A 25,389-nucleotide genomic window follows, 5' to 3' on the forward strand; every position below is an offset into this window, starting at 1 on the left:
GGGGATTGAAGCGAGCAGGGCTCCTGGCCCCTCCCCGACAAAGCCCTGACGAAGGCCTGACAAAGGCCTATTCGCCTTGCCCTGACGGGCCTTGGTCCCAGCAGGCCACCGAGCACAGCACCTCAGCCTATTAGAGTGAGGTTTCAGGATCTCTCTCATCCTGTAAACCAACATACTGAAGAAGGTGAAACGTGTGGCTGCGCTCCTCACATGCTGAAGCAGCAGCAGCCCTTTCCCTGAAGCAAAGTTCCTTCATTCCTCCCTCCCATAACCCTTAGCAGGGGATTTATGGTAATTGAGTTGAGTTTCCAAACTGGCCCTTCCTTCCTTCCTTCCCATATCTGCCAGCTCGAGAAGGCTTGTTTTGTTGCACCTGGGAAGTAAAGTATCTATTTGCGAGAGAGAGAGAATGAGAGAGAGAGACAGAGAGAGAGAGACAGAGAGAGAAGGGGAAGGGGTGTTGGCAGTTAGGGTGTGAGCTAGAGAAATGAGGCCTGTCTGCAAAAGGCCATGGGATGGGAGTGCGTGGTTGCAGGTTGTTTGGCTTTGTAAGGCCTACTGCCCGCTTCACTCGAAAATGGGTCTAGGGTTGTCGGTTTGTAGGCTGTAAAAGCCCAGAAAAGCTTTTGTTCTCCAACCAGCAGAGTGGCGCAGCGGAAGCGTGCTGGGCCCATAACCCAGAGGTCGATGGATCGAAACCATCCTCTGCTAACTTTTTTCAAATTATGTTTTTGTGTCATGGCATTAGGGCACAAAGAGCTGTAAGTGCCTGGATGCAATGTCATTCCTTGAACTTGCTGCCTCGTTCCACTCTTGCGCTAAATAGGAGAGGGTCCCAGCCCAGCCAACAAAATGTACTGTTCAATCAAACCAAACTTAAAACCAAGCTCCTTTTTTAAGGGGTCCCGGGGAAATGTTGGGCTGACCGGCAAGACCTCATGATGCGAACTGCTTCTGCGTCAAACGCAAGCTTTTTTCATTCCCAGCCAATGACTTATTCTTATTTCTAAGGGCCGCTCCATCAGATAGCCCAGACAGGCAGGCGTTGGTGGTATAGTGGTGAGCATAGCTACCTTCCAAGCAGTTGACCCCGGTTCGATTCCCGGCCAACGCAGATCAAATCTTTAAATGTTCAAAATGCATTTTTTGGAAATCAGACTCATGCTGAAAGCAAAGCTGACACACTTTTCGTGAAAATCAAAACCCCATCCAGGAAAGGTTCTTGCATCCTAGTTTCTGCAACTGTCTATCGGTGAGGGGATTGAAGCGAGCAGGGCTCCTGGCCCCTCCCCGACAAAGGCCTGACAAAGGCCTATTCGCCTTGCCCTGACGGGCCAAGGTCCCAGCAGGCCACCGAGCACAGCACCTCAGCCTATTAGAGTGAGGTTTCAGGATCTCTCTCATCCTGTAAACCAACATACTGAAGAAGGTGAAACGTGTGGCTGTGCTCCTCACATGCTGAAGCAGCAGCAGCCCTTTCCCTGAAGCAAAGTTCCTTCATTCCTCCCTCCCATAACCCTTAGCAGGGGATTTATGGTAATTGAGTTGAGTTTCCAAACTGGCCCTTCCTTCCTTCCTTCCCATATCTGCCAGCTCGAGAAGGCTTGTTTTGTTGCACCTGGGAAGTAAAGTATCTATTTGCGAGAGAGAGAGAATGAGAGAGAGAGACAGAGAGAGAGAGACAGAGAGAGAAGGGGAAGGGGTGTTGGCAGTTAGGGTGTGAGCTAGAGAAATGAGGCCTGTCTGCAAAAGGCCATGGGATGGGAGTGCGTGGTTGCAGGTTGTTTGGCTTTGTAAGGCCTACTGCCCGCTTCACTCGAAAATGGGTCTAGGGTTGTCGGTTTGTAGGCTGTAAAAGCCCAGAAAAGCTTTTGTTCTCCAACCAGCAGAGTGGCGCAGCGGAAGCGTGCTGGGCCCATAACCCAGAGGTCGATGGATCGAAACCATCCTCTGCTAACTTTTTTCAAATTATGTTTTTGTGTCATGGCATTAGGGCACAAAGAGCTGTAAGTGCCTGGATGCAATGTCATTCCTTGAACTTGCTGCCTCGTTCCACTCTTGCGCTAAATAGGAGAGGGTCCCAGCCCAGCCAACAAAATGTACTGTTCAATCAAACCAAACTTAAAACCAAGCTCCTTTTTTAAGGGGTCCCGGGGAAATGTTGGGCTGACCGGCAAGACCTCATGATGCGAACTGCTTCTGCGTCAAACGCGCAAGCTTTTTTCATTCCCAGCCAATGACTTATTCTTATTTCTAAGGGCCGCTCCATCAGATAGCCCAGACAGGCAGGCGTTGGTGGTATAGTGGTGAGCATAGCTGCCTTCCAAGCAGTTGACCCGGGTTTGATTCCCGGCCAATGCAGATCAAATCTTTAAATTGTTCAAAATGCATTTTTTGGAAATCAGACTCATGCTGAAAGCAAAGCTGACACACTTTTCGTGAAAATCAAAACCCCATCCAGGAAAGGTTCTTGCATCCTAGTTTCTGCAACTGTCTATCGGTGAGGGGATTGAAGCGAGCAGGGCTCCTGGCCCCTCCCCGACAAAGGCCTGACAAAGGCCTATTCGCCTTGCCCTGACGGGCCAAGGTCCCAGCAGGCCACCGAGCACAGCACCTCAGCCTATTAGAGTGAGGTTTCAGGATCTCTCTCATCCTGTAAACCAACATACTGAAGAAGGTGAAACGTGTGGCTGCGCTCCTCACATGCTGAAGCAGCAGCAGCCCTTTCCCTGAAGCAAAGTTCCTTCATTCCTCCCTCCCATAACCCTTAGCAGGGGATTTATGGTAATTGAGTTGAGTTTCCAAACTGGCCCTTCCTTCCTTCCTTCCCATATCTGCCAGCTCGAGAAGGCTTGTTTTGTTGCACCTGGGAAGTAAAGTATCTATTTGCGAGAGAGAGAGAATGAGAGAGAGAGACAGAGAGAGAGAGACAGAGAGAGAAGGGGAAGGGGTGTTGGCAGTTAGGGTGTGAGCTAGAGAAATGAGGCCTGTCTGCAAAAGGCCATGGGATGGGAGTGCGTGGTTGCAGGTTGTTTGGCTTTGTAAGGCCTACTGCCCGCTTCACTCGAAAATGGGTCTAGGGTTGTCGGTTTGTAGGCTGTAAAAGCCCAGAAAAGCTTTTGTTCTCCAACCAGCAGAGTGGCGCAGCGGAAGCGTGCTGGGCCCATAACCCAGAGGTCGATGGATCGAAACCATCCTCTGCTAACTATTTTCAAATTATGTTTTTGTGTCATGGCATTAGGGCACAAAGAGCTGTAAGTGCCTGGATGCAATGTCATTCCTTGAACTTGCTGCCTCGTTCCACTCTTGCGCTAAATAGGAGAGGGTCCCAGCCCAGCCAACAAAATGTACTGTTCAATCAAACCAAACTTAAAACCAAGCTCCTTTTTTAAGGGGTCCCGGGGAAATGTTGGGCTGACCGGCAAGACCTCATGATGCGAACTGCTTCTGCGTCAAACGCAAGCTTTTTTCATTCCCAGCCAATGACTTATTCTTATTTCTAAGGGCCGCTCCATCAGATAGCCCAGACAGGCAGGCGTTGGTGGTATAGTGGTGAGCATAGCTGCCTTCCAAGCAGTTGACCCCGGTTCGATTCCCGGCCAACGCAGATCAAATCTTTAAATTGTTCAAAATGCATTTTTTGGAAATCAGACTCATGCTGAAAGCAAAGCTGACACACTTTTCGTGAAAATCAAAACCCCATCCAGGAAAGGTTCTTGCATCCTAGTTTCTGCAACTGTCTATCGGTGAGGGGATTGAAGCGAGCAGGGCTCCTGGCCCCTCCCCGACAAAGCCCTGACGAAGGCCTGACAAAGGCCTATTCGCCTTGCCCTGACGGGCCTTGGTCCCAGCAGGCCACCGAGCACAGCACCTCAGCCTATTAGAGTGAGGTTTCAGGATCTCTCTCATCCTGTAAACCAACATACTGAAGAAGGTGAAACGTGTGGCTGCGCTCCTCACATGCTGAAGCAGCAGCAGCCCTTTCCCTGAAGCAAAGTTCCTTCATTCCTCCCTCCCATAACCCTTAGCAGGGGATTTATGGTAATTGAGTTGAGTTTCCAAACTGGCCCTTCCTTCCTTCCTTCCCATATCTGCCAGCTCGAGAAGGCTTGTTTTGTTGCACCTGGGAAGTAAAGTATCTATTTGCGAGAGAGAGAGAATGAGAGAGAGAGACAGAGAGAGAGAGACAGAGAGAGAAGGGGAAGGGGTGTTGGCAGTTAGGGTGTGAGCTAGAGAAATGAGGCCTGTCTGCAAAAGGCCATGGGATGGGAGTGCGTGGTTGCAGGTTGTTTGGCTTTGTAAGGCCTACTGCCCGCTTCACTCGAAACTGGGTCTAGGGTTGTCGGTTTGTAGGCTGTAAAAGCCCAGAAAAGCTCTTGTTCTCCAACCAGCAGAGTGGCGCAGCGGAAGCGTGCTGGGCCCATAACCCAGAGGTCGATGGATCGAAACCATCTTCTGCTAACTTTTTTCAAATTATGTTTTTGTGTCATGGCATTAGGGCACAAAGAGCTGTAAGTGCCTGGATGCAATGTCATTCCTTGAACTTGCTGCCTCGTTCCACTCTTGCGCTAAATAGGAGAGGGTCCCAGCCCAGCCAACAAAATGTACTGTTCAATCAAACCAAACTTAAAACCAAGCTCCTTTTTTAAGGGGTCCCGGGGAAATGTTGGGCTGACCGGCAAGACCTCATGATGCGAACTGCTTCTGCGTCAAACGCAAGCTTTTTTCATTCCCAGCCAATGACTTATTCTTATTTCTAAGGGCCGCTCCATCAGATAGCCCAGACAGGCAGGCGTTGGTGGTATAGTGGTGAGCATAGCTGCCTTCCAAGCAGTTGACCCGGGTTCGATTCCCGGCCAACGCAGATCAAATCTTTAAATTGTTCAAAATGCATTTTTTGGAAATCAGACTCATGCTGAAAGCAAAGCTGACACACTTTTCGTGAAAATCAAAACCCCATCCAGGAAAGGTTCTTGCATCCTAGTTTCTGCAACTGTCTATCGGTGAGGGGATTGAAGCGAGCAGGGCTCCTGGCCCCTCCCCGACAAAGCCCTGACGAAGGCCTGACAAAGGCCTATTCGCCTTGCCCTGACGGGCCTTGGTCCCAGCAGGCCACCGAGCACAGCACCTCAGCCTATTAGAGTGAGGTTTCAGGATCTCTCTCATCCTGTAAACCAACATACTGAAGAAGGTGAAACGTGTGGCTGCGCTCCTCACATGCTGAAGCAGCAGCAGCCCTTTCCCTGAAGCAAAGTTCCTTCATTCCTCCCTCCCATAACCCTTAGCAGGGGATTTATGGTAATTGAGTTGAGTTTCCAAACTGGCCCTTCCTTCCTTCCTTCCCATATCTGCCAGCTCGAGAAGGCTTGTTTTGTTGCACCTGGGAAGTAAAGTATCTATTTGCGAGAGAGAGAGAATGAGAGAGAGAGACAGAGAGAGAGAGACAGAGAGAGAAGGGGAAGGGGTGTTGGAAGTTAGGGTGTGAGCTAGAGAAATGAGGCCTGTCTGCAAAAGGCCATGGGATGGGAGTGCGTGGTTGCAGGTTGTTTGGCTTTGTAAGGCCTACTGCCCGCTTCACTCGAAACTGGGTCTAGGGTTGTCGGTTTGTAGGCTGTAAAAGCCCATAAAAGCTCGTGTTCTCCAACCAGCAGAGTGGCGCAGCGGAAGCGTGCTGGGCCCATAACCCAGAGGTCGATGGATCGAAACCATCCTCTGCTAACTTTTTTCAAATTATGTTTTTGTGTCATGGCATTAGGGCACAAAGAGCTGTAAGTGCCTGGATGCAATGTCATTCCTTGAACTTGCTGCCTCGTTCCACTCTTGCGCTAAATAGGAGAGGGTCCCAGCCCAGCCAACAAAATGTACTGTTCAATCAAACCAAACTTAAAACCAAGCTCCTTTTTTAAGGGGTCCCGGGTAAATGTTGGGCTGACCGGCAAGACCTCATGATGCGAACTGCTTCTGCGTCAAACGCAAGCTTTTTTCATTCCCAGCCAATGACTTATTCTTATTTCTAAGGGCCGCTCCATCAGATAGCCCAGACAGGCAGGCGTTGGTGGTATAGTGGTGAGCATAGCTGCCTTCCAAGCAGTTGACCCCGGTTCGATTCCCGGCCAACGCAGATCAAATCTTTAAATTGTTCAAAATGCATTTTTTGGAAATCAGACTCATGCTGAAAGCAAAGCTGACACACTTTTCGTGAAAATCAAAACCCCATCCAGGAAAGGTTCTTGCATCCTAGTTTCTGCAACTGTCTATCGGTGAGGGGATTGAAGCGAGCAGGGCTCCTGGCCCCTCCCCGACAAAGGCCTGACAAAGGCCTATTCGCCTTGCCCTGACGGGCCTTGGTCCCAGCAGGCCACCGAGCACAGCACCTCAGCCTATTAGAGTGAGGTTTCAGGATCTCTCTCATCCTGTAAACCAACATACTGAAGAAGGTGAAACGTGTGGCTGCGCTCCTCACATGCTGAAGCAGCAGCAGCCCTTTCCCTGAAGCAAAGTTCCTTCATTCCTCCCTCCCATAACCCTTAGCAGGGGATTTATGGTAATTGAGTTGAGTTTCCAAACTGGCCCTTCCTTCCTTCCTTCCCATATCTGCCAGCTCGAGAAGGCTTGTTTTGTTGCACCTGGGAAGTAAAGTATCTATTTGCGAGAGAGAGAGAATGAGAGAGAGAGACAGAGAGAGAGAGACAGAGAGAGAAGGGGAAGGGGTGTTGGCAGTTAGGGTGTGAGCTAGAGAAATGAGGCCTGTCTGCAAAAGGCCATGGGATGGGAGTGCGTGGTTGCAGGTTGTTTGGCTTTGTAAGGCCTACTGCCCGCTTCACTCGAAAATGGGTCTAGGGTTGTCGGTTTGTAGGCTGTAAAAGCCCAGAAAAGCTTTTGTTCTCCAACCAGCAGAGTGGCGCAGCGGAAGCGTGCTGGGCCCATAACCCAGAGGTCGATGGATCGAAACCATCCTCTGCTAACTTTTTTCAAATTATGTTTTTGTGTCATGGCATTAGGGCACAAAGAGCTGTAAGTGCCTGGATGCAATGTCATTCCTTGAACTTGCTGCCTCGTTCCACTCTTGCGCTAAATAGGAGAGGGTCCCAGCCCAGCCAACAAAATGTACTGTTCAATCAAACCAAACTTAAAACTAAGCTCCTTTTTTAAGGGGTCCCGGGGAAATGTTGGGCTGACCGGCAAGACCTCATGATGCGAACTGCTTCTGCGTCAAACGCAAGCTTTTTTCATTCCCAGCCAATGACTTATTCTTATTTCTAAGGGCCGCTCCATCAGATAGCCCAGACAGGCAGGCGTTGGTGGTATAGTGGTGAGCATAGCTGCCTTCCAAGCAGTTGACCCGGGTTCGATTCCCGGCCAACGCAGATCAAATCTTTAAATTGTTCAAAATGCATTTTTTGGAAATCAGACTCATGCTGAAAGCAAAGCTGACACACTTTTCGTGAAAATCAAAACCCCATCCAGGAAAGGTTCTTGCATCCTAGTTTCTGCAACTGTCTATCGGTGAGGGGATTGAAGCGAGCAGGGCTCCTGGCCCCTCCCCGACAAAGCCCTGACGAAGGCCTGACAAAGGCCTATTCGCCTTGCCCTGACGGGCCTTGGTCCCAGCAGGCCACCGAGCACAGCACCTCAGCCTATTAGAGTGAGGTTTCAGGATCTCTCTCATCCTGTAAACCAACATACTGAAGAAGGTGAAACGTGTGGCTGCGCTCCTCACATGCTGAAGCAGCAGCAGCCCTTTCCCTGAAGCAAAGTTCCTTCATTCCTCCCTCCCATAACCCTTAGCAGGGGATTTATGGTAATTGAGTTGAGTTTCCAAACTGGCCCTTCCTTCCTTCCTTCCCATATCTGCCAGCTCGAGAAGGCTTGTTTTGTTGCACCTGGGAAGTAAAGTATCTATTTGCGAGAGAGAGAGAATGAGAGAGAGAGACAGAGAGAGAGAGACAGAGAGAGAAGGGGAAGGGGTGTTGGCAGTTAGGGTGTGAGCTAGAGAAATGAGGCCTGTCTGCAAAAGGCCATGGGATGGGAGTGCGTGGTTGCAGGTTGTTTGGCTTTGTAAGGCCTACTGCCCGCTTCACTCGAAAATGGGTCTAGGGTTGTCGGTTTGTAGGCTGTAAAAGCCCAGAAAAGCTTTTGTTCTCCAACCAGCAGAGTGGCGCAGCGGAAGCGTGCTGGGCCCATAACCCAGAGGTCGATGGATCGAAACCATCCTCTGCTAACTTTTTTCAAATTATGTTTTTGTGTCATGGCATTAGGGCACAAAGAGCTGTAAGTGCCTGGATGCAATGTCATTCCTTGAACTTGCTGCCTCGTTCCACTCTTGCGCTAAATAGGAGAGGGTCCCAGCCCAGCCAACAAAATGTACTGTTCAATCAAACCAAACTTAAAACCAAGCTCCTTTTTTAAGGGGTCCCGGGGAAATGTTGGGCTGACCGGCAAGACCTCATGATGCGAACTGCTTCTGCGTCAAACGCAAGCTTTTTTCATTCCCAGCCAATGACTTATTCTTATTTCTAAGGGCCGCTCCATCAGATAGCCCAGACAGGCAGGCGTTGGTGGTATAGTGGTGAGCATAGCTGCCTTCCAAGCAGTTGACCCGGGTTCGATTCCCGGCCAACGCAGATCAAATCTTTAAATTGTTCAAAATGCATTTTTTGGAAATCAGACTCATGCTGAAAGCAAAGCTGACACACTTTTCGTGAAAATCAAAACCCCATCCAGGAAAGGTTCTTGCATCCTAGTTTCTGCAACTGTCTATCGGTGAGGGGATTGAAGCGAGCAGGGCTCCTGGCCCCTCCCCGACAAAGGCCTGACAAAGGCCTATTCGCCTTGCCCTGACGGGCCTTGGTCCCAGCAGGCCACCGAGCACAGCACCTCAGCCTATTAGAGTGAGGTTTCAGGATCTCTCTCATCCTGTAAACCAACATACTGAAGAAGGTGAAACGTGTGGCTGCGCTCCTCACATGCTGAAGCAGCAGCAGCCCTTTCCCTGAAGCAAAGTTCCTTCATTCCTCCCTCCCATAACCCTTAGCAGGGGATTTATGGTAATTGAGTTGAGTTTCCAAACTGGCCCTTCCTTCCTTCCTTCCCATATCTGCCAGCTCGAGAAGGCTTGTTTTGTTGCACCTGGGAAGTAAAGTATCTATTTGCGAGAGAGAGAGAATGAGAGAGAGAGACAGAGAGAGAGAGACAGAGAGAGAAGGGGAAGGGGTGTTGGCAGTTAGGGTGTGAGCTAGAGAAATGAGGCCTGTCTGCAAAAGGCCATGGGATGGGAGTGCGTGGTTGCAGGTTGTTTGGCTTTGTAAGGCCTACTGCCCGCTTCACTCGAAAATGGGTCTAGGGTTGTCGGTTTGTAGGCTGTAAAAGCCCAGAAAAGCTTTTGTTCTCCAACCAGCAGAGTGGCGCAGCGGAAGCGTGCTGGGCCCATAACCCAGAGGTCGATGGATCGAAACCATCCTCTGCTAACTTTTTTCAAATTATGTTTTTGTGTCATGGCATTAGGGCACAAAGAGCTGTAAGTGCCTGGATGCAATGTCATTCCTTGAACTTGCTGCCTCGTTCCACTCTTGCGCTAAATAGGAGAGGGTCCCAGCCCAGCCAACAAAATGTACTGTTCAATCAAACCAAACTTAAAACTAAGCTCCTTTTTTAAGGGGTCCCGGGGAAATGTTGGGCTGACCGGCAAGACCTCATGATGCGAACTGCTTCTGCGTCAAACGCAAGCTTTTTTCATTCCCAGCCAATGACTTATTCTTATTTCTAAGGGCCGCTCCATCAGATAGCCCAGACAGGCAGGCGTTGGTGGTATAGTGGTGAGCATAGCTGCCTTCCAAGCAATTGACCCGGGTTCGATTCCCGGCCAACGCAGATCAAATCTTTAAATTGTTCAAAATGCATTTTTTGGAAATCAGACTCATGCTGAAAGCAAAGCTGACACACTTTTCGTGAAAATCAAAACCCCATCCAGGAAAGGTTCTTGCATCCTAGTTTCTGCAACTGTCTATCGGTGAGGGGATTGAAGCGAGCAGGGCTCCTGGCCCCTCCCCGACAAAGCCCTGACGAAGGCCTGACAAAGGCCTATTCGCCTTGCCCTGACGGGCCTTGGTCCCAGCAGGCCACCGAGCACAGCACCTCAGCCTATTAGAGTGAGGTTTCAGGATCTCTCTCATCCTGTAAACCAACATACTGAAGAAGGTGAAACGTGTGGCTGCGCTCCTCACATGCTGAAGCAGCAGCAGCCCTTTCCCTGAAGCAAAGTTCCTTCATTCCTCCCTCCCATAACCCTTAGCAGGGGATTTATGGTAATTGAGTTGAGTTTCCAAACTGGCCCTTCCTTCCTTCCTTCCCATATCTGCCAGCTCGAGAAGGCTTGTTTTGTTGCACCTGGGAAGTAAAGTATCTATTTGCGAGAGAGAGAGAATGAGAGAGAGAGACAGAGAGAGAGAGACAGAGAGAGAAGGGGAAGGGGTGTTGGCAGTTAGGGTGTGAGCTAGAGAAATGAGGCCTGTCTGCAAAAGGCCATGGGATGGGAGTGCGTGGTTGCAGGTTGTTTGGCTTTGTAAGGCCTACTGCCCGCTTCACTCGAAAATGGGTCTAGGGTTGTCGGTTTGTAGGCTGTAAAAGCCCAGAAAAGCTTTTGTTCTCCAACCAGCAGAGTGGCGCAGCGGAAGCGTGCTGGGCCCATAACCCAGAGGTCGATGGATCGAAACCATCCTCTGCTAAGTTTTTTCAAATTATGTTTTTGTGTCATGGCATTAGGGCACAAAGAGCTGTAAGTGCCTGGATGCAATGTCATTCCTTGAACTTGCTGCCTCGTTCCACTCTTGCGCTAAATAGGAGAGGGTCCCAGCCCAGCCAACAAAATGTACTGTTCAATCAAACCAAACTTAAAACCAAGCTCCTTTTTTAAGGGGTCCCGGGGAAATGTTGGGCTGACCGGCAAGACCTCATGATGCGAACTGCTTCTGCGTCAAACGCAAGCTTTTTTCATTCCCAGCCAATGACTTATTCTTATTTCTAAGGGCCGCTCCATCAGATAGCCCAGACAGGCAGGCGTTGGTGGTATAGTGGTGAGCATAGCTGCCTTCCAAGCAGTTGACCCGGGTTCGATTCCCGGCCAACGCAGATCAAATCTTTAAATTGTTCAAAATGCATTTTTTGGAAATCAGACTCATGCTGAAAGCAAAGCTGACACACTTTTCGTGAAAATCAAAACCCCATCCAGGAAAGGTTCTTGCATCCTAGTTTCTGCAACTGTCTATCGGTGAGGGGATTGAAGCGAGCAGGGCTCCTGGCCCCTCCCCGACAAAGCCCTGACGAAGGCCTGACAAAGGCCTATTCGCCTTGCCCTGACGGGCCTTGGTCCCAGCAGGCCACCGAGCACAGCACCTCAGCCTATTAGAGTGAGGTTTCAGGATCTCTCTCATCCTGTAAACCAACATACTGAAGAAGGTGAAACGTGTGGCTGCGCTCCTCACATGCTGAAGCAGCAGCAGCCCTTTCCCTGAAGCAAAGTTCCTTCATTCCTCCCTCCCATAACCCTTAGCAGGGGATTTATGGTAATTGAGTTGAGTTTCCAAACTGGCCCTTCCTTCCTTCCTTCCCATATCTGCCAGCTCGAGAAGGCTTGTTTTGTTGCACCTGGGAAGTAAAGTATCTATTTGCGAGAGAGAGAGAATGAGAGAGAGAGACAGAGAGAGAGAGACAGAGAGAGAAGGGGAAGGGGTGTTGGCAGTTAGGGTGTGAGCTAGAGAAATGAGGCCTGTCTGCAAAAGGCCATGGGATGGGAGTGCGTGGTTGCAGGTTGTTTGGCTTTGTAAGGCCTACTGCCCGCTTCACTCGAAAATGGGTCTAGGGTTGTCGGTTTGTAGGCTGTAAAAGCCCAGAAAAGCTTTTGTTCTCCAACCAGCAGAGTGGCGCAGCGGAAGCGTGCTGGGCCCATAACCCAGAGGTCGATGGATCGAAACCATCCTCTGCTAACTTTTTTCAAATTATGTTTTTGTGTCATGGCATTAGGGCACAAAGAGCTGTAAGTGCCTGGATGCAATGTCATTCCTTGAACTTGCTGCCTCGTTCCACTCTTGCGCTAAATAGGAGAGGGTCCCAGCCCAGCCAACAAAATGTACTGTTCAATCAAACCAAACTTAAAACCAAGCTCCTTTTTTAAGGGGTCCCGGGGAAATGTTGGGCTGACCGGCAAGACCTCATGATGCGAACTGCTTCTGCGTCAAACGCAAGCTTTTTTCATTCCCAGCCAATGACTTATTCTTATTTCTAAGGGCCGCTCCATCAGATAGCCCAGACAGGCAGGCGTTGGTGGTATAGTGGTGAGCATAGCTGCCTTCCAAGCAGTTGACCCCGGTTCGATTCCCGGCCAACGCAGATCAAATCTTTAAATGTTCAAAATGCATTTTTTGGAAATCAGACTCATGCTGAAAGCAAAGCTGACACACTTTTCGTGAAAATCAAAACCCCATCCAGGAAAGGTTCTTGCATCCTAGTTTCTGCAACTGTCTATCGGTGAGGGGATTGAAGCGAGCAGGGCTCCTGGCCCCTCCCCGACAAAGGCCTGACAAAGGCCTATTCGCCTTGCCCTGACGGGCCAAGGTCCCAGCAGGCCACCGAGCACAGCACCTCAGCCTATTAGAGTGAGGTTTCAGGATCTCTCTCATCCTGTAAACCAACATACTGAAGAAGGTGAAACGTGTGGCTGCGCTCCTCACATGCTGAAGCAGCAGCAGCCCTTTCCCTGAAGCAAAGTTCCTTCATTCCTCCCTCCCATAACCCTTAGCAGGGGATTTATGGTAATTGAGTTGAGTTTCCAAACTGGCCCTTCCTTCCTTCCTTCCCATATCTGCCAGCTCGAGAAGGCTTGTTTTGTTGCACCTGGGAAGTAAAGTATCTATTTGCGAGAGAGAGAGAATGAGAGAGAGAGACAGAGAGAGAGAGACAGAGAGAGAAGGGGAAGGGGTGTTGGCAGTTAGGGTGTGAGCTAGAGAAATGAGGCCTGTCTGCAAAAGGCCATGGGATGGGAGTGCGTGGTTGCAGGTTGTTTGGCTTTGTAAGGCCTACTGCCCGCTTCACTCGAAAATGGGTCTAGGGTTGTCGGTTTGTAGGCTGTAAAAGCCCAGAAAAGCTTTTGTTCTCCAACCAGCAGAGTGGCGCAGCGGAAGCGTGCTGGGCCCATAACCCAGAGGTCGATGGATCGAAACCATCCTCTGCTAACTTTTTTCAAATTATGTTTTTGTGTCATGGCATTAGGGCACAAAGAGCTGTAAGTGCCTGGATGCAATGTCATTCCTTGAACTTGCTGCCTCGTTCCACTCTTGCGCTAAATAGGAGAGGGTCCCAGCCCAGCCAACAAAATGTACTGTTCAATCAAACCAAACTTAAAACCAAGCTCCTTTTTTAAGGGGTCCCGGGGAAATGTTGGGCTGACCGGCAAGACCTCATGATGCGAACTGCTTCTGCGTCAAACGCAAGCTTTTTTCATTCCCAGCCAATGACTTATTCTTATTTCTAAGGGCCGCTCCATCAGATAGCCCAGACAGGCAGGCGTTGGTGGTATAGTGGTGAGCATAGCTGCCTTCCAAGCAGTTGACCCGGGTTCGATTCCCGGCCAACGCAGATCAAATCTTTAAATTGTTCAAAATGCATTTTTTGGAAATCAGACTCATGCTGAAAGCAAAGCTGACACACTTTTCGTGAAAATCAAAACCCCATCCAGGAAAGGTTCTTGCATCCTAGTTTCTGCAACTGTCTATCGGTGAGGGGATTGAAGCGAGCAGGGCTCCTGGCCCCTCCCCGACAAAGCCCTGACGAAGGCCTGACAAAGGCCTATTCGCCTTGCCCTGACGGGCCTTGGTCCCAGCAGGCCACCGAGCACAGCACCTCAGCCTATTAGAGTGAGGTTTCAGGATCTCTCTCATCCTGTAAACCAACATACTGAAGAAGGTGAAACGTGTGGCTGCGCTCCTCACATGCTGAAGCAGCAGCAGCCCTTTCCCTGAAGCAAAGTTCCTTCATTCCTCCCTCCCATAACCCTTAGCAGGGGATTTATGGTAATTGAGTTGAGTTTCCAAACTGGCCCTTCCTTCCTTCCTTCCCATATCTGCCAGCTCGAGAAGGCTTGTTTTGTTGCACCTGGGAAGTAAAGTATCTATTTGCGAGAGAGAGAGAATGAGAGAGAGAGACAGAGAGAGAGAGACAGAGAGAGAAGGGGAAGGGGTGTTGGCAGTTAGGGTGTGAGCTAGAGAAATGAGGCCTGTCTGCAAAAGGCCATGGGATGGGAGTTCGTGGTTGCAGGTTGTTTGGCTTTGTAAGGCCTACTGCCCGCTTCACTCGAAAATGGGTCTAGGGTTGTCGGTTTGTAGGCTGTAAAAGCCCAGAAAAGCTTTTGTTCTCCAACCAGCAGAGTGGCGCAGCGGAAGCGTGCTGGGCCCATAACCCAGAGGTCGATGGATCGAAACCATCCTCTGCTAACTTTTTTCAAATTATGTTTTTGTGTCATGGCATTAGGGCACAAAGAGCTGTAAGTGCCTGGATGCAATGTCATTCCTTGAACTTGCTGCCTCGTTCCACTCTTGCGCTAAATAGGAGAGGGTCCCAGCCCAGCCAACAAAATGTACTGTTCAATCAAACCAAACTTAAAACCAAGCTCCTTTTTTAAGGGGTCCCGGGGAAATGTTGGGCTGACCGGCAAGACCTCATGATGCGAACTGCTTCTGCGTCAAACGCAAGCTTTTTTCATTCCCAGCCAATGACTTATTCTTATTTCTAAGGGCCGCTCCATCAGATAGCCCAGACAGGCAGGCGTTGGTGGTATAGTGGTGAGCATAGCTGCCTTCCAAGCAGTTGACCCGGGTTCGATTCCCGGCCAACGCAGATCAAATCTTTAAATTGTTCAAAATGCATTTTTTGGAAATCAGACTCATGCTGAAAGCAAAGCTGACACACTTTTCGTGAAAATCAAAACCCCATCCAGGAAAGGTTCTTGCATCCTAGTTTCTGCAACTGTCTATCGGTGAGGGGATTGAAGCGAGCAGGGCTCCTGGCCCCTCCCCGACAAAGCCCTGACGAAGGCCTGACAAAGGCCTATTCGCCTTGCCCTGACGGGCCTTGGTCCCAGCAGGCCACCGAGCACAGCACCTCAGCCTATTAGAGTGAGGTTTCAGGATCTCTCTCATCCTGTAAACCAACATACTGAAGAAGGTGAAACGTGTGGCTGCGCTCCTCACATGCTGAAGCAGCAGCAGCCCTTTCCCTGAAGCAAAGTTCCTTCATTCCTCCCTCCCATAACCCTTAGCAGGGGATTTATGGTAATTGAGTTGAGTTTCCAAACTGGCCCTTCCTTCCTTCCTTCCCATATCTGCCAGCTCGAGAAGGCTTGTTTTGTTGCACCTGGGAAGTAAAGTATCTATTTGCGAGAGAGAGAGAATGAGAGAGAGAGACAGAGAGAGAGAGACAGAGAGAGAAGGGGAAGGGGTGTTGGCAGTTAGGGTGTGAGCTAGAGAAATGAGGCCTGTCTGCAAAAGGCCATGGGATGGGAGTTCGTGGTTGCAGGTTGTTTGGCTTTGTAAGGCCTACTGCCCGCTTCACTCGAAAATGGGTCTAGGGTTGTCGGTTTGTAGGCTGTAAAAGCCCAGAAAAGCTTTTGTTCTCCAACCAGCAGAGTGGCGCAGCGGAAGCGTGCTGGGCCCATAACCCAGAGGTCGATGGATCGAAACCATCCTCTGCTAACTTTTTTCAAATTATGTTTTTGTGTCATGGCATTAGGGCACAAAGAGCTGTAAGTGCCTGGATGCAATGTCATTCCTTGAACTTGCTGCCTCGTTCCACTCTTGCGCTAAATAGGAGAGGGTCCCAGCCCAGCCAACAAAATGTACTGTTCAATCAAACCAAACTTAAAACCAAGCTCCTTTTTTAAGGGGTCCCGGGGAAATGTTGGGCTGACCGGCAAGACCTCATGATGCGAACTGCTTCTGCGTCAAACGCAAGCTTTTTTCATTCCCAGCCAATGACTTATTCTTATTTCTAAGGGCCGCTCCATCAGATAGCCCAGACAGGCAGGCGTTGGTGGTATAGTGGTGAGCATAGCTGCCTTCCAAGCAGTTGACCCGGGTTCGATTCCCGGCCAACGCAGATCAAATCTTTAAATTGTTCAAAATGCATTTTTTGGAAATCAGACTCATGCTGAAAGCAAAGCTGACACACTTTTCGTGAAAATCAAAACCCCATCCAGGAAAGGTTCTTGCATCCTAGTTTCTGCAACTGTCTATCGGTGAGGGGATTGAAGCGAGCAGGGCTCCTGGCCCCTCCCCGACAAAGCCCTGACGAAGGCCTGACAAAGGCCTATTCGCCTTGCCCTGACGGGCCTTGGTCCCAGCAGGCCACCGAGCACAGCACCTCAGCCTATTAGAGTGAGGTTTCAGGATCTCTCTCATCCTGTAAACCAACATACTGAAGAAGGTGAAACGTGTGGCTGCGCTCCTCACATGCTGAAGCAGCAGCAGCCCTTTCCCTGAAGCAAAGTTCCTTCATTCCTCCCTCCCATAACCCTTAGCAGGGGATTTATGGTAATTGAGTTGAGTTTCCAAACTCGAACTGCTTCTGCGTCAAACGCAAGCTTTTTTCATTCCCAGCCAATGACTTATTCTTATTTCTAAGGGCCGCTCCATCAGAAAGCCCAGACAGGCAGGCGTTGGTGGTATAGTGGTGAGCATAGCTGCCTTCCAAGCAGTTGACCCGGGTTCGATTCCCGGCCAACGCAGATCAAATCTTTAAATTGTTCAAAATGCATTTTTTGGAAATCAGACTCATGCTGAAAGCAAAGCTGACACACTTTTCGTGAAAATCAAAACCCCATCCAGGAAAGGTTCTTGCATCCTAGTTTCTGCAACTGTCTATCGGTGAGGGGATTGAAGCGAGCAGGGCTCCTGGCCCCTCCCCGACAAAGCCCTGACGAAGGCCTGACAAAGGCCTATTCGCCTTGCCCTGACGGGCCTTGGTCCCAGCAGGCCACCGAGCACAGCACCTCAGCCTATTAGAGTGAGGTTTCAGGATCTCTCTCATCCTGTAAACCAACATACTGAAGAAGGTGAAACGTGTGGCTGCGCTCCTCACATGCTGAAGCAGCAGCAGCCCTTTCCCTGAAGCAAAGTTCCTTCATTCCTCCCTCCCATAACCCTTAGCAGGGGATTTATGGTAATTGAGTTGAGTTTCCAAACTGGCCCTTCCTTCCTTCCTTCCCATATCTGCCAGCTCGAGAAGGCTTGTTTTGTTGCACCTGGGAAGTAAAGTATCTATTTGCGAGAGAGAGAGAATGAGAGAGAGAGACAGAGAGAGAGAGACAGAGAGAGAAGGGGAAGGGGTGTTGGCAGTTAGGGTGTGAGCTAGAGAAATGAGGCCTGTCTGCAAAAGGCCATGGGATGGGAGTGCGTGGTTGCAGGTTGTTTGGCTTTGTAAGGCCTACTGCCCGCTTCACTCGAAAATGGGTCTAGGGTTGTCGGTTTGTAGGCTGTAAAAGCCCAGAAAAGCTTTTGTTCTCCAACCAGCAGAGTGGCGCAGCGGAAGCGTGCTGGGCCCATAACCCAGAGGTCGATGGATCGAAACCATCCTCTGCTAACTTTTTTCAAATTATGTTTTTGTGTCATGGCATTAGGGCACAAAGAGCTGTAAGTGCCTGGATGCAATGTCATTCCTTGAACTTGCTGCCTCGTTCCACTCTTGCGCTAAATAGGAGAGGGTCCCAGCCCAGCCAACAAAATGTACTGTTCAATCAAACCAAACTTAAAACCAAGCTCCTTTTTTAAGGGGTCCCGGGGAAATGTTGGGCTGACCGGCAAGACCTCATGATGCGAACTGCTTCTGCGTCAAACGCAAGCTTTTTTCATTCCCAGCCAATGACTTATTCTTATTTCTAAGGGCCGCTCCATCAGATAGCCCAGACAGGCAGGCGTTGGTGGTATAGTGGTGAGCATAGCTGCCTTCCAAGCAGTTGACCCCGGTTCGATTCCCGGCCAACGCAGATCAAATCTTTAAATGTTCAAAATGCATTTTTTGGAAATCAGACTCATGCTGAAAGCAAAGCTGACACACTTTTCGTGAAAATCAAAACCCCATCCAGGAAAGGTTCTTGCATCCTAGTTTCTGCAACTGTCTATCGGTGAGGGGATTGAAGCGAGCAGGGCTCCTGGCCCCTCCCCGACAAAGGCCTGACAAAGGCCTATTCGCCTTGCCCTGACGGGCCAAGGTCCCAGCAGGCCACCGAGCACAGCACCTCAGCCTATTAGAGTGAGGTTTCAGGATCTCTCTCATCCTGTAAACCAACATACTGAAGAAGGTGAAACGTGTGGCTGCGCTCCTCACATGCTGAAGCAGCAGCAGCCCTTTCCCTGAAGCAAAGTTCCTTCATTCCTCCCTCCCATAACCCTTAGCAGGGGATTTATGGTAATTGAGTTGAGTTTCCAAACTGGCCCTTCCTTCCTTCCTTCCCATATCTGCCAGCTCGAGAAGGCTTGTTTTGTTGCACCTGGGAAGTAAAGTATCTATTTGCGAGAGAGAGAGAATGAGAGAGAGAGACAGAGAGAGAGAGACAGAGAGAGAAGGGGAAGGGGTGTTGGCAGTTAGGGTGTGAGCTAGAGAAATGAGGCCTGTCTGCAAAAGGCCATGGGATGGGAGTGCGTGGTTGCAGGTTGTTTGGCTTTGTAAGGCCTACTGCCCGCTTCACTCGAAACTGGGTCTAGGGTTGTCGGTTTGTAGGCTGTAAAAGCCCATAAAAGCTCTTGTTCTCCAACCAGCAGAGTGGCGCAGCGGAAGCGTGCTGGGCCCATAACCCAGAGGTCGATGGATCGAAACCATCCTCTGCTAACTTTTTTCAAATTATGTTTTTGTGTCATGGCATTAGGGCACAAAGAGCTGTAAGTGCCTGGATGCAATGTCATTCCTTGAACTTGCTGCCTCGTTCCACTCTTGCGCTAAATAGGAGAGGGTCCCAGCCCAGCCAACAAAATGTACTGTTCAATCAAACCAAACTTAAAACCAAGCTCCTTTTTTAAGGGGTCCCGGGGAAATGTTGGGCTGACCGGCAAGACCTCATGATGCGAACTGCTTCTGCGTCAAACGCAAGCTTTTTTCATTCCCAGCCAATGACTTATTCTTATTTCTAAGGGCCGCTCCATCAGATAGCCCAGACAGGCAGGCGTTGGTGGTATAGTGGTGAGCATAGCTGCCTTCCAAGCAGTTGACCCGGGTTCGATTCCCGGCCAACGCAGATCAAATCTTTAAATTGTTCAAAATGCATTTTTTGGAAATCAGACTCATGCTGAAAGCAAAGCTGACACACTTTTCGTGAAAATCAAAACCCCATCCAGGAAAGGTTCTTGCATCCTAGTTTCTGCAACTGTCTATCGGTGAGGGGATTGAAGCGAGCAGGGCTCCTGGCCCCTCCCCGACAAAGCCCTGACGAAGGCCTGACAAAGGCCTATTCGCCTTGCCCTGACGGGCCTTGGTCCCAGCAGGCCACCGAGCACAGCACCTCAGCCTATTAGAGTGAGGTTTCAGGATCTCTCTCATCCTGTAAACCAACATACTGAAGAAGGTGAAACGTGTGGCTGCGCTCCTCACATGCTGAAGCAGCAGCAGCCCTTTCCCTGAAGCAAAGTTCCTTCATTCCTCCCTCCCATAACCCTTAGCAGGGGATTTATGGTAATTGAGTTGAGTTTCCAAACTGGCCCTTCCTTCCTTCCTTCCCATATCTGCCAGCTCGAGAAGGCTTGTTTTGTTGCACCTGGGAAGTAAAGTATCTATTTGCGAGAGAGAGAGAATGAGAGAGAGAGACAGAGAGAGAGAGACAGAGAGAGAAGGGGAAGGGGTGTTGGCAGTTAGGGTGTGAGCTAGAGAAATGAGGCCTGTCTGCAAAAGGCCATGGGATGGGAGTGCGTGGTTGCAGGTTGTTTGGCTTTGTAAGGCCTACTGCCCGCTTCACTCGAAAATGGGTCTAGGGTTGTCGGTTTGTAGGCTGTAAAAGCCCAGAAAAGCTTTTGTTCTCCAACCAGCAGAGTGGCGCAGCGGAAGCGTGCTGGGCCCATAACCCAGAGGTCGATGGATCGAAACCATCCTCTGCTAACTTTTTTCAAATTATGTTTTTGTGTCATGGCATTAGGGCACAAAGAGCTGTAAGTGCCTGGATGCAATGTCATTCCTTGAACTTGCTGCCTCGTTCCACTCTTGCGCTAAATAGGAGAGGGTCCCAGCCCAGCCAACAAAATGTACTGTTCAATCAAACCAAACTTAAAACCAAGCTCCTTTTTTAAGGGGTCCCGGGGAAATGTTGGGCTGACCGGCAAGACCTCATGATGCGAACTGCTTCTGCGTCAAACGCAAGCTTTTTTCATTCCCAGCCAATGACTTATTCTTATTTCTAAGGGCCGCTCCATCAGATAGCCCAGACAGGCAGGCGTTGGTGGTATAGTGGTGAGCATAGCTGCCTTCCAAGCAGTTGACCCGGGTTCGATTCCCGGCCAACGCAGATCAAATCTTTAAATTGTTCAAAATGCATTTTTTGGAAATCAGACTCATGCTGAAAGCAAAGCTGACACACTTTTCGTGAAAATCAAAACCCCATCCAGGAAAGGTTCTTGCATCCTAGTTTCTGCAACTGTCTATCGGTGAGGGGATTGAAGCGAGCAGGGCTCCTGGCCCCTCCCCGACAAAGCCCTGACGAAGGCCTGACAAAGGCCTATTCGCCTTGCCCTGACGGGCCTTGGTCCCAGCAGGCCACCGAGCACAGCACCTCAGCCTATTAGAGTGAGGTTTCAGGATCTCTCTCATCCTGTAAACCAACATACTGAAGAAGGTGAAACGTGTGGCTGCGCTCCTCACATGCTGAAGCAGCAGCAGCCCTTTCCCTGAAGCAAAGTTCCTTCATTCCTCCCTCCCATAACCCTTAGCAGGGGATTTATGGTAATTGAGTTGAGTTTCCAAACTGGCCCTTCCTTCCTTCCTTCCCATATCTGCCAGCTCGAGAAGGCTTGTTTTGTTGCACCTGGGAAGTAAAGTATCTATTTGCGAGAGAGAGAGAATGAGAGAGAGAGACAGAGAGAGAGAGACAGAGAGAGAAGGGGAAGGGGTGTTGGCAGTTAGGGTGTGAGCTAGAGAAATGAGGCCTGTCTGCAAAAGGCCATGGGATGGGAGTGCGTGGTTGCAGGTTGTTTGGCTTTGTAAGGCCTACTGCCCGCTTCACTCGAAAATGGGTCTAGGGTTGTCGGTTTGTAGGCTGTAAAAGCCCAGAAAAGCTTTTGTTCTCCAACCAGCAGAGTGGCGCAGCGGAAGCGTGCTGGGCCCATAACCCAGAGGTCGATGGATCGAAACCATCCTCTGCTAACTTTTTTCAAATTATGTTTTTGTGTCATGGCATTAGGGCACAAAGAGCTGTAAGTGCCTGGATGCAATGTCATTCCTTGAACTTGCTGCCTCGTTCCACTCTTGCGCTAAATAGGAGAGGGTCCCAGCCCAGCCAACAAAATGTACTGTTCAATCAAACCAAACTTAAAACCAAGCTCCTTTTTTAAGGGGTCCCGGGGAAATGTTGGGCTGACCGGCAAGACCTCATGATGCGAACTGCTTCTGCGTCAAACGCAAGCTTTTTTCATTCCCAGCCAATGACTTATTCTTATTTCTAAGGGCCGCTCCATCAGATAGCCCAGACAGGCAGGCGTTGGTGGTATAGTGGTGAGCATAGCTGCCTTCCAAGCAGTTGACCCCGGTTCGATTCCCGGCCAACGCAGATCAAATCTTTAAATGTTCAAAATGCATTTTTTGGAAATCAGACTCATGCTGAAAGCAAAGCTGACACACTTTTCGTGAAAATCAAAACCCCATCCAGGAAAGGTTCTTGCATCCTAGTTTCTGCAACTGTCTATCGGTGAGGGGATTGAAGCGAGCAGGGCTCCTGGCCCCTCCCCGACAAAGGCCTGACAAAGGCCTATTCGCCTTGCCCTGACGGGCCAAGGTCCCAGCAGGCCACCGAGCACAGCACCTCAGCCTATTAGAGTGAGGTTTCAGGATCTCTCTCATCCTGTAAACCAACATACTGAAGAAGGTGAAACGTGTGGCTGCGCTCCTCACATGCTGAAGCAGCAGCAGCCCTTTCCCTGAAGCAAAGTTCCTTCATTCCTCCCTCCCATAACCCTTAGCAGGGGATTTATGGTAATTGAGTTGAGTTTCCAAACTGGCCCTTCCTTCCTTCCTTCCCATATCTGCCAGCTCGAGAAGGCTTGTTTTGTTGCACCTGGGAAGTAAAGTATCTATTTGCGAGAGAGAGAGAATGAGAGAGAGAGACAGAGAGAGAGAGACAGAGAGAGAAGGGGAAGGGGTGTTGGCAGTTAGGGTGTGAGCTAGAGAAATGAGGCCTGTCTGCAAAAGGCCATGGGATGGGAGTGCGTGGTTGCAGGTTGTTTGGCTTTGTAAGGCCTACTGCCCGCTTCACTCGAAAATGGGTCTAGGGTTGTCGGTTTGTAGGCTGTAAAAGCCCAGAAAAGCTTTTGTTCTCCAACCAGCAGAGTGGCGCAGCGGAAGCGTGCTGGGCCCATAACCCAGAGGTCGATGGATCGAAACCATCCTCTGCTAACTTTTTTCAAATTATGTTTTTGTGTCATGGCATTAGGGCACAAAGAGCTGTAAGTGCCTGGATGCAATGTCATTCCTTGAACTTGCTGCCTCGTTCCACTCTTGCGCTAAATAGGAGAGGGTCCCAGCCCAGCCAACAAAATGTACTGTTCAATCAAACCAAACTTAAAACCAAGCTCCTTTTTTAAGGGGTCCCGGGGAAATGTTGGGCTGACCGGCAAGACCTCATGATGCGAACTGCTTCTGCGTCAAACGCAAGCTTTTTTCATTCCCAGCCAATGACTTATTCTTATTTCTAAGGGCCGCTCCATCAGATAGCCCAGACAGGCAGGCGTTGGTGGTATAGTGGTGAGCATAGCTGCCTTCCAAGCAGTTGACCCGGGTTCGATTCCCGGCCAACGCAGATCAAATCTTTAAATTGTTCAAAATGCATTTTTTGGAAATCAGACTCATGCTGAAAGCAAAGCTGACACACTTTTCGTGAAAATCAAAACCCCATCCAGGAAAGGTTCTTGCATCCTAGTTTCTGCAACTGTCTATCGGTGAGGGGATTGAAGCGAGCAGGGCTCCTGGCCCCTCCCCGACAAAGCCCTGACGAAGGCCTGACAAAGGCCTATTCGCCTTGCCCTGACGGGCCTTGGTCCCAGCAGGCCACCGAGCACAGCACCTCAGCCTATTAGAGTGAGGTTTCAGGATCTCTCTCATCCTGTAAACCAACATACTGAAGAAGGTGAAACGTGTGGCTGCGCTCCTCACATGCTGAAGCAGCAGCAGCCCTTTCCCTGAAGCAAAGTTCCTTCATTCCTCCCTCCCATAACCCTTAGCAGGGGATTTATGGTAATTGAGTTGAGTTTCCAAACTGGCCCTTCCTTCCTTCCTTCCCATATCTGCCAGCTCGAGAAGGCTTGTTTTGTTGCACCTGGGAAGTAAAGTATCTATTTGCGAGAGAGAGAGAATGAGAGAGAGAGACAGAGAGAGAGAGACAGAGAGAGAAGGGGAAGGGGTGTTGGCAGTTAGGGTGTGAGCTAGAGAAATGAGGCCTGTCTGCAAAAGGCCATGGGATGGGAGTTCGTGGTTGCAGGTTGTTTGGCTTTGTAAGGCCTACTGCCCGCTTCACTCGAAAATGGGTCTAGGGTTGTCGGTTTGTAGGCTGTAAAAGCCCAGAAAAGCTTTTGTTCTCCAACCAGCAGAGTGGCGCAGCGGAAGCGTGCTGGGCCCATAACCCAGAGGTCGATGGATCGAAACCATCCTCTGCTAACTTTTTTCAAATTATGTTTTTGTGTCATGGCATTAGGGCACAAAGAGCTGTAAGTGCCTGGATGCAATGTCATTCCTTGAACTTGCTGCCTCGTTCCACTCTTGCGCTAAATAGGAGAGGGTCCCAGCCCAGCCAACAAAATGTACTGTTCAATCAAACCAAACTTAAAACCAAGCTCCTTTTTTAAGGGGTCCCGGGGAAATGTTGGGCTGACCGGCAAGACCTCATGATGCGAACTGCTTCTGCGTCAAACGCAAGCTTTTTTCATTCCCAGCCAATGACTTATTCTTATTTCTAAGGGCCGCTCCATCAGATAGCCCAGACAGGCAGGCGTTGGTGGTATAGTGGTGAGCATAGCTGCCTTCCAAGCAGTTGACCCGGGTTCGATTCCCGGCCAACGCAGATCAAATCTTTAAATTGTTCAAAATGCATTTTTTGGAAATCAGACTCATGCTGAAAGCAAAGCTGACACACTTTTCGTGAAAATCAAAACCCCATCCAGGAAAGGTTCTTGCATCCTAGTTTCTGCAACTGTCTATCGGTGAGGGGATTGAAGCGAGCAGGGCTCCTGGCCCCTCCCCGACAAAGCCCTGACGAAGGCCTGACAAAGGCCTATTCGCCTTGCCCTGACGGGCCTTGGTCCCAGCAGGCCACCGAGCACAGCACCTCAGCCTATTAGAGTGAGGTTTCAGGATCTCTCTCATCCTGTAAACCAACATACTGAAGAAGGTGAAACGTGTGGCTGCGCTCCTCACATGCTGAAGCAGCAGCAGCCCTTTCCCTGAAGCAAAGTTCCTTCATTCCTCCCTCCCATAACCCTTAGCAGGGGATTTATGGTAATTGAGTTGAGTTTCCAAACTGGCCCTTCCTTCCTTCCTTCCCATATCTGCCAGCTCGAGAAGGCTTGTTTTGTTGCACCTGGGAAGTAAAGTATCTATTTGCGAGAGAGAGAGAATGAGAGAGAGAGACAGAGAGAGAGAGACAGAGAGAGAAGGGGAAGGGGTGTTGGCAGTTAGGGTGTGAGCTAGAGAAATGAGGCCTGTCTGCAAAAGGCCATGGGATGGGAGTTCGTGGTTGCAGGTTGTTTGGCTTTGTAAGGCCTACTGCCCGCTTCACTCGAAAATGGGTCTAGGGTTGTCGGTTTGTAGGCTGTAAAAGCCCAGAAAAGCTTTTGTTCTCCAACCAGCAGAGTGGCGCAGCGGAAGCGTGCTGGGCCCATAACCCAGAGGTCGATGGATCGAAACCATCCTCTGCTAACTTTTTTCAAATTATGTTTTTGTGTCATGGCATTAGGGCACAAAGAGCTGTAAGTGCCTGGATGCAATGTCATTCCTTGAACTTGCTGCCTCGTTCCACTCTTGCGCTAAATAGGAGAGGGTCCCAGCCCAGCCAACAAAATGTACTGTTCAATCAAACCAAACTTAAAACCAAGCTCCTTTTTTAAGGGGTCCCGGGGAAATGTTGGGCTGACCGGCAAGACCTCATGATGCGAACTGCTTCTG

General features: G+C 50.0%; 31 non-coding genes across 31 annotated transcripts; all 31 read left to right on the top strand.

Moving 5' to 3' along the window:
* Positions 1-639: 639 nt before the first annotated feature.
* Positions 640-711, top strand: TRNAM-CAU (transfer RNA methionine (anticodon CAU)). Its single transcript has one exon. It is a non-coding gene; the product is annotated as a tRNA-Met (tRNA).
* A 1,173-nt stretch (positions 712-1,884) lies between these two features.
* TRNAM-CAU (transfer RNA methionine (anticodon CAU)) lies at positions 1,885-1,956 on the top strand. The gene has a single exon. It is a non-coding gene; the product is annotated as a tRNA-Met (tRNA).
* A 1,176-nt stretch (positions 1,957-3,132) lies between these two features.
* TRNAM-CAU (transfer RNA methionine (anticodon CAU)) lies at positions 3,133-3,204 on the top strand. Its single transcript has one exon. It is a non-coding gene; the product is annotated as a tRNA-Met (tRNA).
* Positions 3,205-4,792: 1,588 nt separating this feature from the next.
* On the top strand, positions 4,793-4,864 carry TRNAG-UCC (transfer RNA glycine (anticodon UCC)). The gene has a single exon. It is a non-coding gene; the product is annotated as a tRNA-Gly (tRNA).
* Positions 4,865-5,646: 782 nt separating this feature from the next.
* Positions 5,647-5,718, top strand: TRNAM-CAU (transfer RNA methionine (anticodon CAU)). Its single transcript has one exon. It is a non-coding gene; the product is annotated as a tRNA-Met (tRNA).
* Positions 5,719-6,892: 1,174 nt separating this feature from the next.
* Positions 6,893-6,964, top strand: TRNAM-CAU (transfer RNA methionine (anticodon CAU)). Its single transcript has one exon. It is a non-coding gene; the product is annotated as a tRNA-Met (tRNA).
* Positions 6,965-7,295: 331 nt separating this feature from the next.
* On the top strand, positions 7,296-7,367 carry TRNAG-UCC (transfer RNA glycine (anticodon UCC)). Its single transcript has one exon. It is a non-coding gene; the product is annotated as a tRNA-Gly (tRNA).
* Positions 7,368-8,149: 782 nt separating this feature from the next.
* Positions 8,150-8,221, top strand: TRNAM-CAU (transfer RNA methionine (anticodon CAU)). Its single transcript has one exon. It is a non-coding gene; the product is annotated as a tRNA-Met (tRNA).
* A 331-nt stretch (positions 8,222-8,552) lies between these two features.
* On the top strand, positions 8,553-8,624 carry TRNAG-UCC (transfer RNA glycine (anticodon UCC)). Its single transcript has one exon. It is a non-coding gene; the product is annotated as a tRNA-Gly (tRNA).
* A 771-nt stretch (positions 8,625-9,395) lies between these two features.
* Positions 9,396-9,467, top strand: TRNAM-CAU (transfer RNA methionine (anticodon CAU)). The gene has a single exon. It is a non-coding gene; the product is annotated as a tRNA-Met (tRNA).
* Positions 9,468-10,652: 1,185 nt separating this feature from the next.
* TRNAM-CAU (transfer RNA methionine (anticodon CAU)) lies at positions 10,653-10,724 on the top strand. The gene has a single exon. It is a non-coding gene; the product is annotated as a tRNA-Met (tRNA).
* Positions 10,725-11,055: 331 nt separating this feature from the next.
* Positions 11,056-11,127, top strand: TRNAG-UCC (transfer RNA glycine (anticodon UCC)). The gene has a single exon. It is a non-coding gene; the product is annotated as a tRNA-Gly (tRNA).
* A 782-nt stretch (positions 11,128-11,909) lies between these two features.
* Positions 11,910-11,981, top strand: TRNAM-CAU (transfer RNA methionine (anticodon CAU)). Its single transcript has one exon. It is a non-coding gene; the product is annotated as a tRNA-Met (tRNA).
* Positions 11,982-13,154: 1,173 nt separating this feature from the next.
* Positions 13,155-13,226, top strand: TRNAM-CAU (transfer RNA methionine (anticodon CAU)). The gene has a single exon. It is a non-coding gene; the product is annotated as a tRNA-Met (tRNA).
* A 331-nt stretch (positions 13,227-13,557) lies between these two features.
* Positions 13,558-13,629, top strand: TRNAG-UCC (transfer RNA glycine (anticodon UCC)). Its single transcript has one exon. It is a non-coding gene; the product is annotated as a tRNA-Gly (tRNA).
* A 782-nt stretch (positions 13,630-14,411) lies between these two features.
* On the top strand, positions 14,412-14,483 carry TRNAM-CAU (transfer RNA methionine (anticodon CAU)). The gene has a single exon. It is a non-coding gene; the product is annotated as a tRNA-Met (tRNA).
* A 331-nt stretch (positions 14,484-14,814) lies between these two features.
* On the top strand, positions 14,815-14,886 carry TRNAG-UCC (transfer RNA glycine (anticodon UCC)). Its single transcript has one exon. It is a non-coding gene; the product is annotated as a tRNA-Gly (tRNA).
* Positions 14,887-15,668: 782 nt separating this feature from the next.
* Positions 15,669-15,740, top strand: TRNAM-CAU (transfer RNA methionine (anticodon CAU)). The gene has a single exon. It is a non-coding gene; the product is annotated as a tRNA-Met (tRNA).
* Positions 15,741-16,071: 331 nt separating this feature from the next.
* TRNAG-UCC (transfer RNA glycine (anticodon UCC)) lies at positions 16,072-16,143 on the top strand. The gene has a single exon. It is a non-coding gene; the product is annotated as a tRNA-Gly (tRNA).
* A 556-nt stretch (positions 16,144-16,699) lies between these two features.
* On the top strand, positions 16,700-16,771 carry TRNAG-UCC (transfer RNA glycine (anticodon UCC)). The gene has a single exon. It is a non-coding gene; the product is annotated as a tRNA-Gly (tRNA).
* Positions 16,772-17,553: 782 nt separating this feature from the next.
* TRNAM-CAU (transfer RNA methionine (anticodon CAU)) lies at positions 17,554-17,625 on the top strand. The gene has a single exon. It is a non-coding gene; the product is annotated as a tRNA-Met (tRNA).
* Positions 17,626-18,798: 1,173 nt separating this feature from the next.
* On the top strand, positions 18,799-18,870 carry TRNAM-CAU (transfer RNA methionine (anticodon CAU)). The gene has a single exon. It is a non-coding gene; the product is annotated as a tRNA-Met (tRNA).
* A 331-nt stretch (positions 18,871-19,201) lies between these two features.
* TRNAG-UCC (transfer RNA glycine (anticodon UCC)) lies at positions 19,202-19,273 on the top strand. The gene has a single exon. It is a non-coding gene; the product is annotated as a tRNA-Gly (tRNA).
* Positions 19,274-20,055: 782 nt separating this feature from the next.
* Positions 20,056-20,127, top strand: TRNAM-CAU (transfer RNA methionine (anticodon CAU)). The gene has a single exon. It is a non-coding gene; the product is annotated as a tRNA-Met (tRNA).
* A 331-nt stretch (positions 20,128-20,458) lies between these two features.
* On the top strand, positions 20,459-20,530 carry TRNAG-UCC (transfer RNA glycine (anticodon UCC)). Its single transcript has one exon. It is a non-coding gene; the product is annotated as a tRNA-Gly (tRNA).
* Positions 20,531-21,312: 782 nt separating this feature from the next.
* On the top strand, positions 21,313-21,384 carry TRNAM-CAU (transfer RNA methionine (anticodon CAU)). Its single transcript has one exon. It is a non-coding gene; the product is annotated as a tRNA-Met (tRNA).
* A 1,173-nt stretch (positions 21,385-22,557) lies between these two features.
* TRNAM-CAU (transfer RNA methionine (anticodon CAU)) lies at positions 22,558-22,629 on the top strand. Its single transcript has one exon. It is a non-coding gene; the product is annotated as a tRNA-Met (tRNA).
* A 331-nt stretch (positions 22,630-22,960) lies between these two features.
* On the top strand, positions 22,961-23,032 carry TRNAG-UCC (transfer RNA glycine (anticodon UCC)). Its single transcript has one exon. It is a non-coding gene; the product is annotated as a tRNA-Gly (tRNA).
* A 782-nt stretch (positions 23,033-23,814) lies between these two features.
* Positions 23,815-23,886, top strand: TRNAM-CAU (transfer RNA methionine (anticodon CAU)). The gene has a single exon. It is a non-coding gene; the product is annotated as a tRNA-Met (tRNA).
* Positions 23,887-24,217: 331 nt separating this feature from the next.
* Positions 24,218-24,289, top strand: TRNAG-UCC (transfer RNA glycine (anticodon UCC)). Its single transcript has one exon. It is a non-coding gene; the product is annotated as a tRNA-Gly (tRNA).
* Positions 24,290-25,071: 782 nt separating this feature from the next.
* On the top strand, positions 25,072-25,143 carry TRNAM-CAU (transfer RNA methionine (anticodon CAU)). Its single transcript has one exon. It is a non-coding gene; the product is annotated as a tRNA-Met (tRNA).
* The last annotated feature ends 246 nt before the right edge of the window (positions 25,144-25,389 follow it).

Source organism: Ambystoma mexicanum, chromosome 6q, assembly GCF_040938575.1.
Source record: "Ambystoma mexicanum isolate Mex_15411 chromosome 6q, UKY_AmexF1_1, whole genome shotgun sequence".
In the NCBI taxonomy this organism is placed as follows: domain Eukaryota; kingdom Metazoa; phylum Chordata; class Amphibia; order Caudata; family Ambystomatidae; genus Ambystoma; species Ambystoma mexicanum.